General features: G+C 37.1%; 1 protein-coding gene across 1 annotated transcript in view; it reads right to left on the bottom strand.

Annotated features, from left to right (window-relative positions):
* LOC117294605 overlaps positions 1 to 13,872 on the bottom strand; it is a 38,845-nt gene that overhangs the window by 15,303 nt on the left and 9,670 nt on the right. Inside the window, exon 2 of the mRNA XM_033777095.1 lies at positions 13,614 to 13,689. The gene's annotated coding sequence lies outside the window, so the exon portion shown is untranslated. The remainder of the gene's footprint in view (positions 1 to 13,613; positions 13,690 to 13,872) is intronic.

The following is a 13,872-nucleotide window of genomic DNA, read 5'->3' as shown; positions in this document are numbered from 1 at the left end:
TTAAGTGCATATTTCCCTACCATCGATAGGATGTTAAGCTGTTCCACCAAATCTAACAGTTTTGGAACTCTTTCCTTAAGTCTGAGTGCATAATATCCACTCTATATAGACTCATTATGCCATGTTTTCTATGGTCGGAGTGGTAGGGGCGTGGCTTCCGTACTCCTTTGAGTTTGATGTCAGCATCGTTGCCAGATATAAGCAACACTATACATTTCCCTAACCATCGATAGTATTTTAAGCTACAACTCAAAGTCAAACATTTCTGGCACTGTTCTTATGTCCGAATGCAAAATATCCACTCTGTGGACACATTGGGACATATGTTTCTATTGTCGGAGTGGGATGGGCGTGGCTTCCATACTCCTTTGAGTTGATGTCAGCACACACTCCTTCTCAACATGCCTTTCCACAATCAATCAGAGACGAGGAAATTCACTCAGTGCCAGACAATCAAATTGAAGGTGTCCCAAACCATTACCACGACTGCTTGCCATCAAAGAAATCGCCCTTCCAAAATGTACAGTAACAAACCAAACAAAGGCCTGCTGCCACTTATTTAACGCAATCTAATAACAGCGATTCAATCGCGGGGAAATATTAGCTGGCGAAATTGACAGGAATACAGCATGGTGACAGGAGAACATAACAATAGTGCCTCGAGGTAAGCTTCAGGTTGTCTGAAACCTCATTGGAAACTAGAGAGTGATGGTTCCCATACTTCTTAAAAAAAAGAACCCAATTTGAAGGACTAATGGAACACTGTTCAATTCACCCTTAGAAAGGATGGATTTCCTATACGATGTGGTTTACTGGACGTTATGTCCACTCTCTAAACCCCGGTGTATTTCGGTTTAGTCAACAGTCGGTCCTTCATGGAGATTGATCCTATAAAAGCAAATCGATCTTAAATATATAATGCTTTGGTGAAACATTATCATGGATGACACGTCTAAAGTGCATCTGGATTAGGTTAAACCCAGAAACTATGGGGCCACTCGCTTAAATTATTGTGCAATATCGATGATTAAAAAAAACACCGGCGGTTTATCATTGACAATATACGTATTGTTTTGTTTGTTCTTTGGAAGGTTAATAATACAGACGAACACCAGTGTGGTTTTGAAGATTAAATTTCCACCCTCTAGTTTCCTACAAACACAACATCAAAACAACCTGTGACATTTTCATCAAATTTGGGGGTTACCTTTTTAGTGAAAACGACAGAAAACCGGTTAATGTCTTTGTCCGTTTTTGTTTTGTTTAATGTTGAATGTTCAAGGGATTCTCTATAAATAAGATACGCTTCGTATTTCCCGGTGACAGCAATGGGTCGATGGTGCGACTAATAATGTCAAACTCACTTCCAATATACTTCTGGCCTTTGCTTTCGGAACAGCTGAGAAAAGGTTTCAAGGGGAAGTTCTCTTGAAGTGACAATTTTGTTGTTCTTGCAGTGGCCAGTTATTTTGTAGTGGCCATCTTTTTTCTTGCAGCCATCTTTTTCTTGCAGTGGCCATCTTTTTTCAACGGTTCAAACAATTTAAAAATCGATCTCCTTAATAATTAATATTTGCTTGTTGACAGTGTGGACGTTGCAGAAATGACGACATCGTGTTTTATTGATCATGTAGCTCTATATCCATTACATTAAATTATTGTCATTTCATTATTCATGTCTTTTTTTTCGACAAGTTCTCGACTGTCTTTGACTTCAATTATTGTTCTCAATTTGTTTATTATTCTCATTTTTTCACCAATATGGAAATAAATGTGGATTTTATTTGAATTTAATTTAATTGATCTGAATTTCTTTGGAAAGTTCAGCTGCTCTATTCTACCATAGCTGAGGCAAACAGAAATGTTATTTTTTGTATACATTAACCACCAAATCGACGCGTCATAAAAGGTGACAACTAGAGAGTTCACTAAAGGAACACTTCAGAAGCCAAAAAGGTGGGTGTGAACAACCTTTCTGGTGATGGTTGTGGGATTGTGAAATGGGAAGTCGGAGATCCTGTTGAATCACACACCCGGAGGATTACAACTATGGTCAAATCATTTTAAAAACCGATAACGCATTGTTATAACACAAGAGTATTATTTGTCCATTCTTATAAAGGCACTAACGAGTCGTTTTTCTGGAGTATAAATAATTCTGCATTCATCTCTTTTCAAACTTGTGCACATTTGTAACAAATAATTAATAAGAACAAGAAAAAACAACCTATTTCCTTCGTGTGATTTGTGTCTGTATGCGACAACTCTGTAGTCAAACTTGCCGTTGGGCAATCTTATAATACAAAACGCGACAACCGCCGGCATCCCATGCCGTTGATTTCGTATTTTCTCCCTGGGGAAAGCTTCTATATTTCCACAAAAGACCCTTAAATTTTTGTATTTAAACGCGTAGGCGTTTATTTATCCACGGATTTTCATCATTTTTAAAGGCATTTGACGCTCTTGGTAATTACTTAAAATAGTTATTTGTTAGCATAAAAACTGACTTGGTAGCGAGTAATGGGGAGCTGTTGGTATAACACTGAGAAATGGCTCCCTGTGAATTTACGTAGTTTTTGAGAAAGAGGTAATATCTCACTCAAATATTAAAAGACTTCATGCCTGAAGCCCTTCTCAGGCATCTGAAAGCACACAAATTTGTACAACAAGTGTGTTTCTTCTTTCTCTTGCAACTGAGATTTTCACAGGTTTGCTATTTTATGCATATAAATGTGCACCAAGTGAGAATACTGGTCTTTGACAATTACTAAAGTTGTTCAGTGCCTTTAATTTATGGGTGATTCCGCTACTGGCGATCCCAAGTCCACCAAACACTTGTAATAATACAGTGTGCATTCAAATTGGTAAAATCAACATTTACCTGAGGTAATTTCAACCAAGTCTTAATCTCATTTTGAACTGAGGTACATTGAAAGCAGATTCTTGTTACAATTCAGAATAATATAGAGTCTGGAAAGAGTGGACGTCGTTTTGTACACGAAGATAAGTTATGAGAATAGTTGGATGTGGGAATGATGTATGGTCGTTCGTCTTGATGCCCCTGTCAGTCCAGAGGAAATTGCAAGAATACCGGCTGTTAAAGCTGAAGATACTGACCAGAGGGGATTGTGATAAATAACCATCTCAATCGAGAAAAAACAATTCTTCCACTCACCAGTAATTATAGAAACGTCCCCTGAAAAATAGATTTTCATTTCACACTGTATAACAATTCGTCGTGGAAAGGTGGGCGACTGTGCCAAATAAAATTTATCTAGGCTATTGTGCCACGTGTCTTGCTGTTTGTTTTTACCCGAATAGAATTTAAACAAATCAATACAAATCTAATCAAAAATCTTGGTGGTTTTTTCCGGTCCAGGGTGTCGTCCTTTATAAGTTGCTAGAACTGTATCTAAAAACTGATTGTGTGTTGGTTTAACGATTTAAATCTGTATTGTTATATTTTGAAAATGTTACTATCATTATTGTTCCAAAGAGTAACCAACAAATCACTTGTTGGTGAAAAACAACGGGAGCTTTTAGGCTTGTCATAGATGTCGAGTTCGATAATCTGGAGCTTTTACAATCAGTCAATAAGCCAGGGTAGTTTGTTAGGGTGACTACCCGAAGTTCCGAACCCCCCCCCCTCCCCCAGATGATTTACAAAGCCTTATGGTTACGAAAATACTATTGGGTGTCGGAACATGAGTTCGAATATAGGGTGGTCGGTTTAATTTGATAAATGATTTTTGCACCTCGTCACGCCCAATACCGTTATTATTTTTCTTATAGTATTTCAGCATCCGGGTATACCAACATGTTCGCAATTTGTACTTTTCTTACATGGTATAGATAGCCAAAGCATCAATTGAAATAGTTTTGACTGAAATGTCATAGTTTTACGAATGAGTAAAACAATTAAAAGTGATTTTGCGAGTCCGCAACCGTGTTTGAGAACAGTGGAAATATTTGTTTGCACTATTTTTTTCGTGTGAATCCGATGAAAGATTGAGTAAAAACTTGTGCAGGCTCCTAGTTATTCCAGAATAGTCATTCCCAATAGCTGTTGCTTTAAAACATTTTATATGGTCTTAAAGCAGTCCGAATCGAATAGAATTTTATTTCTGGTTTTTATATGCAAATGCGAAGGAAATTACCAGCGGCCACCGTGCTTGCAAAGGACATGAAACCGTTTTGTCACTGAGCTGCCCCACCTGCCTATACGGTGATACCCTGCTTTACGGTCAAACAGAACACTCACATGGGGATTGTCTCTTTTTTTATTGAAAACTACAAATTTAACCAAATTGTGACACATTCAATGACAACCATTCATCAACCTTAACAAGTTAATGCCTTTTTGCTGGGGTGACTTGTGTTCCATTCGCCCTAGAAATAAAAGCATAAGTGTCGTCTTTTTATTTCATTGTGATGCTACTGACAAAAACGAATGTTTCTGATAAGCATGAGTGGTGTAACTGGTAATCATTCACAAACTATTGTTTCCATATTAACCTTGTAAAAATAATCAACATATTAATCTGGTCTTGAAGACAACAAGTTTGTATTCAATGACATATCGACGGAAATGGTTGGCAACATTAAAGGGACACGTTGCCTTGGATCGGACGAGTTGGTCAATAAAAAGCCGTTTGTAACCGTTTGCCATGCATATGGTTGGAAAGATGTTGTATAAATGGAGTACAATGGTCGACACAGTGATCAAAATATTATTAATCTTAATAATCGAAAGTGCCGCCAGGTCAACCTACTACACAATGCGCCTGAACGGATCTCTATTGTCGAATAACTATGTGGTCCAATGTGCCTTAGCAAAATTGAGTTCTCCCGAGCTCCCCAAATACTAAGCATAGAACCGGGGTACAAATAGTTCGTGACGTCATATTTTGCTTCGGATTCGAACCGAGGATAAGTCAACATGTAAAATGAGTAAATTATGACTCAATTAGTATCTTACCGAATGTATTAGATTTGAGGCATTGCATGGTGAGGTGAGGTATCAATTTATAATGGTTTGCGGTAACACCATTTGTGTATCTACTTGCTGGTTATATAGATTGTGTTATTTGACCATTATAATCTGCGGTAGTAGAGAAGTTTCCCATTTCCGAAAATTCGATTCCACTGTAGTAGAATATCAAGCAAGAACATAATCTACACAGCAAGAAGATACCCATAATTACCGCAAACCAACTATAGTGGTATTTAGTCTTGTAATATTACACACAAATATTTATTAAAATGCAAACAAGTTTAACACGTTCGTATAGATGATTGTAATAATTATTATAAGACGGTTTATACATCATCTTTCCTTACTTCATGGCGAATATTTTGATAATGAAGCCCCGTTTATCAAATTAAAGTGTGTATTTATTATATTATACGATTATTGATTGTCGGTCATTCTTTGCTTTATGTGGTATTCGTCGGAAGAAAATATTAGACTTTGAACAAACCCCATTGAGGCAGGGATTGAGATAACTCAATCGGTTTAAGGAAAATAATAAAAATGGTGAACCCGAACTCGATAGATAAACTCATTGCGAAGACAATTAACGAGCCGATGCAGTACACTGCATCAATTGAGCCCGAGATTGCCTTGGATCGTCGAGGTTCGTCTCGATGGGCAAACTCCTTGAGGGGGATCTGTTATAAGAGACAGTCAACGAGTATGCATGCATTACAGGGGCTAAAACGGATGCATCAGTAGGAGCGGTCAAGTAGTTCACAACCACGTCAATCTATCCCCCGATTGCAAAGTGAAACCTCTACGGAGGTTTGCAATAAAATGAAGGTGAATATACAAAAAGCAAATCGTTTTGCGTCTTCTTTCCAGTGTCGGTTTTTTCCTTCCTCTTTAGGGAAAGCCCCACATCTGATGTATGACAATTAATGATCTTTCATTTCCGGATGATTTAGAGCCTGGTATGAAGTCGGTCATCAAGGGAGATTGTTTTCCCTGGTTGACGGTGGCAATCACCCACAATAGTCAAGACTTTACAAAAGTATGTCATTTTCTTTCTCCCCATCCTGAATCTGTAAAAAGCAGTGTGCATGCTGTGACAATTTGTAAGAGTGGAACTCATGCATACGACAACCTCTGTAGTTGCATTTCGAGGGTTTTGCACAGCGGACATATGAGGTATGCTTCTATTGTAATCTGCATCTGATCTCTCCTTCTAACAATCTATTTTTTTGGAAAAAATTGTAGCTCTGAAAAGAGCCGGTTGGTTTGGTCTCCAAACTGTGAGCTAAACTGTGCCCTGGTCGTCATCTGCTTTTGAACACGGATTGTCAGTCACGATGTGAAAATTACAGTAAAAAACAATGGGAAAATGTACTTGGTTGACTGCATGGTTGCTTATTGAATCCAAAGGTCTTGTCACAAAACAGAACGTTTACAGGCAACTTGAAGGCAAACAACTGCAGTGCATGCTTAGAGTAGTTTTTCAAACAATGTCTTACGATTCTCAAGAAAATTATGAGAACATTTGATTGTGAATAGATTCTCTTCTTGGTGATTACTTGGAGGGCTGGTAAACGGCAAATCATATAAACACCATTGTGTTATACATTCAGTAAGGAGGGAACTAGATGGTTTGAACGACGTAAACTAATTCAAAAACCAAATAGGTACCATGGCATGAAAGCTATTTCCATAAGTCTAAAGACTTACCATCCAAATGCAACTGATTAAATGCAATTTATTGAACCAGAAAACTACTCAGTTTCCAGCTACATCTCATTATAAATTGAAAACGAGCTAAATATAGTCAACATTTGAATCTCTCTTAAAGTTCATCTACAAAATTTACAAGCCAAATATTTCGTGAAGTTAAACATATCACACGAAAACAAAATGTCAATCAACTCACTCTTCTCAAACCTTCAATCACCCTGTTTAAAATTCACTCAAGAACCGACTTAAGAGAGAGAGGGGACTTCTAAGCACTCTACCGATGCTCCGCCAAAAACTCCAATTAAGCCATGTTTTTCATCAATTTTCAGCCGGCCGGGAGCAAAGTTACAGACATACGTTCTTCATGATTCCCAACAGAAATCATCATTGGGCTTTTAATTTGTCCAGTTTTGCTTAGTTTGTGGGAGAATTGAGAGTTGGCCCTAGAGCTAGACCCGGAATACTGGAAGCATCAAACACAGCGCTAACCTAATATATTCAGCCAGGTTGTTGTCGTCACCTTTCAAATCAAAGTTCGGACCTTTTGGATGCAAAACCTTTGGAAGGGAATTTTATTAGGAATGGGGGAACTGAAATGCAGTAATTAACAGGAAGACTGTAGACAATAGTGGAGGAATTTCATTCTTGATTTGGACTGTGGTCCCAATAAGACGAGTGCCGCGATTTCCGAGGGGGATTCATCATCGGAGATGTGGAAAAGTGCAATTAATTCTTTTACCGCCGAACTCCCGGTCTGCAAGGGGACACCATTCGAAATGTTCACATGCAAACTTGATGATAATAGTTAGGAAAGTTCAAACCTTGTGTGAGATGCAACCTTAAAAAAAAAAAAAAAAAAAAGGCATGGAGAATTCATATGCGTGTCTAGACCTTTCTGTCGCAAAGTCACAGCTTGAGTTTTTATCAACCGAGGTTGGAAAACTTTGGAAAGGCAAACACACAAAACAAAAACAGATAGCTACTGTTTCTAACAATGTCACACAAAATATTCGAACAAAATACATAACCAATATGTGAGGTATTTTATTCCATTGAAAGTTTGCAGACAATTTTTGAATTTGGTTAAAACATCTTGCTCGATTAGGTGTTTTACAGGCCTTCAGCCGTCCATGAAAACCTGCCCAGTTCGTTCATGAACGATGTAAATGTATAGTTTGAGGCAATTGGTTGCTCGTCAGATTCAATGCACGGAAGGCTTTTAGCCCGAATACATAAATTTATGTTGCTTTAGGCTTACCACTTTGGCAAAGATTGTTTTAAAGTGTGCGAATGAATTTCAAATGCATTCACGCTTAGAATGTGAACTGGTAGAATAATACAACTATTCATAACGTAAAGTTGGCTAATAGGTTTAAATCTATATAACAACAAAATTGAAACAGCAGCGCTTGTTGAATGTTCTAGTGAGTCGGGCTTCGGTCAAATGGGCCTTTGCTGATAATGTTTAAAAACACTGATTTCAGGGAGGTATCTTTAATTGCCGTACAAACAAAGTCTATGCCACCCTTCATACCGTTCACGCTGTGGTCACGTTCAGAGCGAGTTTTGTGGAATCAAGTCTAGTCTGGTCATTGTGTGCACCTTCAAGATGATCGAAGATGAACGCAGCTTGATGACGTTGCTTTTTGAAACAAAAAGGTTCACTTCCCCAAGCATACAAATTGGCATTTACATGCTTAATACGTTCCTACACACATAATTACAAGTCGAATGGAATAAATAATGTACCCTTTTACATATGATTTCACCACAACCCACAACATCCTTTAGCGTTTTATACGCCCTTGAATGACCAGCACACACTGTGTGGCATCATTGAATTATTGAGCTAACCATAGCGCGTAGATACCTGCAATACAACCCTTTAAAGGGAAATGAAGTGTTTTGTCTGATATCCTGACTCCTGCAATTGAAAAGGAGTGCTTTGTCAAAACCTATGTCTCTACGCTAAACAGTGGCAGTCAGAGGTTTGTGGTAAATCAAGAGGTACCGATAGAGATGTTTACTTGTGAGTCTGTGGGGGTTGGGTAGTCTCCAAGATATAAAATAAGTGACCCCGAAAGACACTTAACTCATGTAGGAAATGAAGCTGGGTTAATTTGCTCACGGATCCTTTACAAATTTACCCAAAGTGTGTGGTTACAAGATTCGTTTACTTCCAAATTATTGACATTGTTAATGGACTGACGTCACGTTGGCCAACCCAGTCTGTAGATTCCTAGAGTAATAAGTCAAATCTCATACAGTATGTGTCAATGATTCATGTACCGAATTAAGCACCAGAACATTTTGAGATGTTATCCGCTTTATCGATTTGAGACCAATTCTTTTAGCTTCAAATAATGTATTATCACTAGAAATTGTTGCAGTTGTGACACTACTGGCCATGGTTTTAGTGTATTCAATTAGAAGGCTGTTCGAACGACACTCAAAGTGTAACTTGTCGAGTGGTATTAGTCGGTGACTTCAACTGTAACAAGACTCCGCCAAACTATGTATTTCTTAACATCATGGTGAGACATCTTGTATTCCTTCCTTTGGCGCTACAGTTAACATCTTATCATCTAAGGTTTTTTTTACCAATATCAATACCCTCAATGAGAGAATAAACTGCATCTCATATATTGTTGAAATGGTTGATGATGTTTGAGAGTAGAGGTCAGTGGCCATGAACGTATATAGAGGACCTTTAAGCTTTCCCCAGAAGACGGTCATAGAATACTGAAACCAATGGTTTTTTCAGAACCACCCCAACTAATTTCGAGTAGTCTTTACATGGTGTTACCGCAAACCTTTCCATGTCGTTTTTCCACCATGCAATGTTCCAAATCCTACTTAAGGACTTTTCCTGTTAGCCTAAGAGGATTAGGGTGTAAGTAGGTATGAAACATGTAGTCGTACAAGGTGAAAGTACTTCCTACTTAGTATTTCCATCGGAAAGATTGATTCTCAATAGGCTTTAAATACACAAATGTTAAAAATTACTATTGAATACTTCAGTTTATTTCTTAAAATATTCACATTTTGGATTCGATAAAAAGCTCAACGTTGTATTTTGGGGTTTGGATTTTTGTTGTTTGTTTTCAAAATGAGAATTTTAGTGACAAATGAATTTGTGTGTAAACGCTTTCATTTATGTAAAAATATGGGTTTTTAATATGCTATTTTGATGCTTCCTATAAAAACAGATAATTATTATAATATTTCAAGACTCTTATCGTCGGTAAAGAACAAATTTTGCTTAAGATCTTTTGAAGGAATTACAATTTTTCAATTTGTCTTCAAAACTGGTGTTGAGTAGCTTACAAATAATGATACATCTTTCAACCCCCAACTCATTACATGGTGTTACCGCAAACCTTTACAAATTGTATCTCCACCATGCGAACTGTCAAGTCCTCCTGACACATCTTCCCTTTAAAAACGCAGTTCATCAATGCACAAAGCACATGATGTTTAATTTAGTCAAGGACATGACCGCTTCCATGTTTCTTGGGACCGATGTTGACCTGTCAATCCTAAAGTAATTATATAAAAAAAGTATAAAAAATCCAAATCCATTAGAGTTTTTTTACCCTCCTCTGGTTGACAGACCTGCGTCTACGGTCGATTCAAGATCAGTCAATTTGATAATTTTACTTTTTATATTTTTTAAAGGAACTGTACACCTTGTTAATTGTCAAATACCTGTTTTCTCATTTTGTGTATCAAAACATAAACATGCATAAAGCAGCAAATAATTATGTGACAATTTGGGTTCAATTGATCATCGAAGTTGCAAGAGAAAAATGAAAGAAAAACACCATGTTGCACAATGTGATTGCTTTCCGATGCCTATAAAAGCTTCATGACTGAAGTCTTTTAAATTATTTGAGTGAGAAATAACGGAACCTCTCTCTCAAATACGTTACTTTGGATGGAGCCGTTTTTTATAATGATTCATTCTATCAACATCTCTCCATTGCCAGTTACCAAGTAAGTTTCTATGCTAACATTTATTTTGAGTATTTTACTAATAGTGTTCATGTGCCTTTAAGGTGATCAATCAATTGGTTGCTTTAGACCCTTGATGTTAGAAGTATGATCCCACTTGATTGTGGAACTTTCACAATTATGTTTTTAACCACTGGCATGAACCATTTAAAGACGCGATGTTAAACAATATTCTACATTTGATACGGCCATTTCGGTTATCATCTGATTCAAGTGCAACAAATAACGAACAAAAACACGAGACAAAAACCCCGAAAAAATCACTTCTTACAAAAGAAGTCGGATTATTAAAATCATAATAAGAAACTATGCTTTAACCCGGATGAGAAAGCCTCAGTGCCTATTCTCTGTTACAAGGTTACTAACAAAATAATTTATTGTGAAAACATAGAAACACGTAGTTCGCTGGAGGTCTTTGTGTCTAAAATCTAAATGTATCAGTTTTTTTTTCTAAAGATAATTCGTTTTGTAGTGCGCACACATACAACCTTTCAGATAGGCTTGTGTGTGATCCTGTTACTGCTCTTTCCCCTCCCCCTTTTCAAATAAACCAATTCAAATCAAATCGAATCAAATAAAAAAGCAAGTCCATATAGGGCGTCCAAGTTGAACAAAGAAACAACCCTTCTTTTGGGGGTGGGAGGGGGGGGGAGACCCGACAGGGTCCTTTGTGTAGGCCAACATTGAAAGAAAAAAATCTGTAAAGTTGTTGGAGTCTAAAACCTTCTGAGTCAGAATTGACCCGGATTCCAAGTTTCAAGTGACCTGGCCCGTTTCTGGGCCAGGCTGGGTCAGACACTGGTTAAACATTTTGACTTCTCGGTCAGTTTGAAACAGATTCCATGCCAAAATTAAGTCAAACACCTGGGTTTATGAATCTAAATTAGGGATGATTCAAATGAATTTTCGTATACCTGAAGCAATTTGATGCCAGAAACTAGTGTTTAATAAAGCAATTTTTGACGCACCTTTTGAGTAGTCTATACGGGCTTTGCCTTGTTTATGAGAACAAAAACCTTGCTAGACCGCTTTTTATCGGAGATAACAAGATTCCGTACACCGTCTGTAGGACTGTTTGCTATTCTATGCCAACTAAATCAATAAGTCACTTGAGAAGCTACGCTTTGACTTCACTCAGGTCCTTAAGTGTCATTTCATTCTTAAATGGTATGTCTGAATTACTCACACTTTGCCTTTTTAAACTCGAGTATAAACCAAAAATGAGAAGAAAAATCGATAGATAAAAGGCCAATCAATGATATATTTAAGAAAACAGGCGCTTTGATGATAGAGATGAAAGATTCATGACATGACTTGGAAGACTGTTGGATCTTTACCCAAGGATTTGAATCGATGGTTGGATTGAGGAATGCTGAGGATTCTTTCAATCAAATCTTTGCTAACTCACAATGTTCAAAACTAAAAATCAATGATGATGAACAAGTGCTGTGTCAAAGTCAATTCAAGCTTGTTGTGATATTTCTTGAGACGTGACGGGAAGTCATGAGACTGTTTTGTTAGGACATATAGCGAGGATCAGGTTCGATTTAACAGATGGTTATACAGCTACTTCGAATGGAACATATTCGCAGTAGGCATAAAGGTACATAATTGCATTGCAGAAATTTGACAATTTTGACGTGTAGTGTATTCCTTGTATCTTTTATATTAAAAATATTAACTTTTATTAACTTCATTATTATTATTTGTTTTAAACAAGAATGATTATTTTTGTTCGCTAATGGGAGCGTTAGTTATTTGGTATTTTTTGGAAGAGTAAACTCATTACAATACATCCCCAAGATTGTAATAAACACAGCGTCTCTATCATTGTATACTCTACTGTGAAAAATCACAAAAATGAGACTTTCAAATATTGTGTCTAGGTCAACTCTGTTTTTTATAAAAAGTATTACATCGGTCAACTTTATGTTTTGTTTTACTGTAATGGCTTTTCAGCATGTTTGTAAAGTGAGGAGTTGTTTTAAGTTTGAAAAAACAATTTCCTACTTGGAAAGAAATACAGCAAGTACGGCAATCAAGATCCAGTGGAAAGAAGTTATTAGTCAGCGAGGGATTTTGTTCTTATAGGGCTCATTTCGGTTGTGGCAATTGAATTAACAACGGTGGTACGTTGGGTCTTAACAACTATTTTCTCTGACAATATTTCAGATGGATTTATGTCCAAGGACAACTGAAACCAGTCTACACTTAACAATCAATGGGCTTTTAGATCAAAAGCATTTTCGTTGTCTTTATTTCTACCCTTTCGTTCCCTAACTGTTTGGATATGTATAATTTCCTTTGATTGCTCCAGATGTAGCTGCATAAATAATGAGAAGGCCACACAGGCACTAGCGCCAAATTAAGACGCATGTGCTTGTCATCACGAGTGTTTGCTTCAAAAACTAAAGGTCAACAAATATTATAAATAAATCAATGCAACCGTTTATTCAATGGAAGCACCTCTTCACCCCACTGTCTACTGACTGTATGTCAGTTTAATTTGTAAAATGTTATCTTGTTAAATATTCGAAAACTATGTAATTTTTTTCTCTCGCATTTATAACTTTATAATATCACCTGATGTCCTTTTTGCAATAGCTTATTATATTTTCTCATAAAATATTTTAATATGTTCTTCTTTCGACGTTCACCATTTAATGAATCTGGTTATATTAAGAGTAGACTAACAGTGACAACAAACAGAGAAATATAACACTGAGCTTCTGCATCATCGCCAAAGTCAAGTTCACTTGGAACTTTTTGGAAGTATAAGCAAAATGTGTCTTCAAGTGCAGAGTAACCGTCACAAGACACGAGTACTGATACTGTTTTCGTCCATCCGGGTTGGTGGTGGTGGGGGGGGGGGGGTGATAACGGAGGATGACCCTACCTTTGTGAATATGTGGTGGCTGTGTTTCGCAGGTGATGCAGATAACTGTAGTTTACGGAGGATGCTGGGTGTATACCTGAAATATGAAACACATACAATGATTATTCGTCAAAGGAGCGATTATAATGTGGCGGGCTGTCATTTTGGAGTGATTGAAAACAATGCAAGGATACTAAATCAAAGTATCGAATGTCAAATTTATTGGAACAATGAACAATTTATCATGTACATTTAATCTAATATGCAATACAGTATTTCT

Source organism: Asterias rubens, chromosome 1 (assembly GCF_902459465.1).
Source record: "Asterias rubens chromosome 1, eAstRub1.3, whole genome shotgun sequence".
Lineage (NCBI taxonomy): Eukaryota > Metazoa > Echinodermata > Asteroidea > Forcipulatida > Asteriidae > Asterias > Asterias rubens.
Note: the sequence above shows the minus strand (reverse complement) of the source record. Positions and strands in the feature narration are given on the sequence as shown.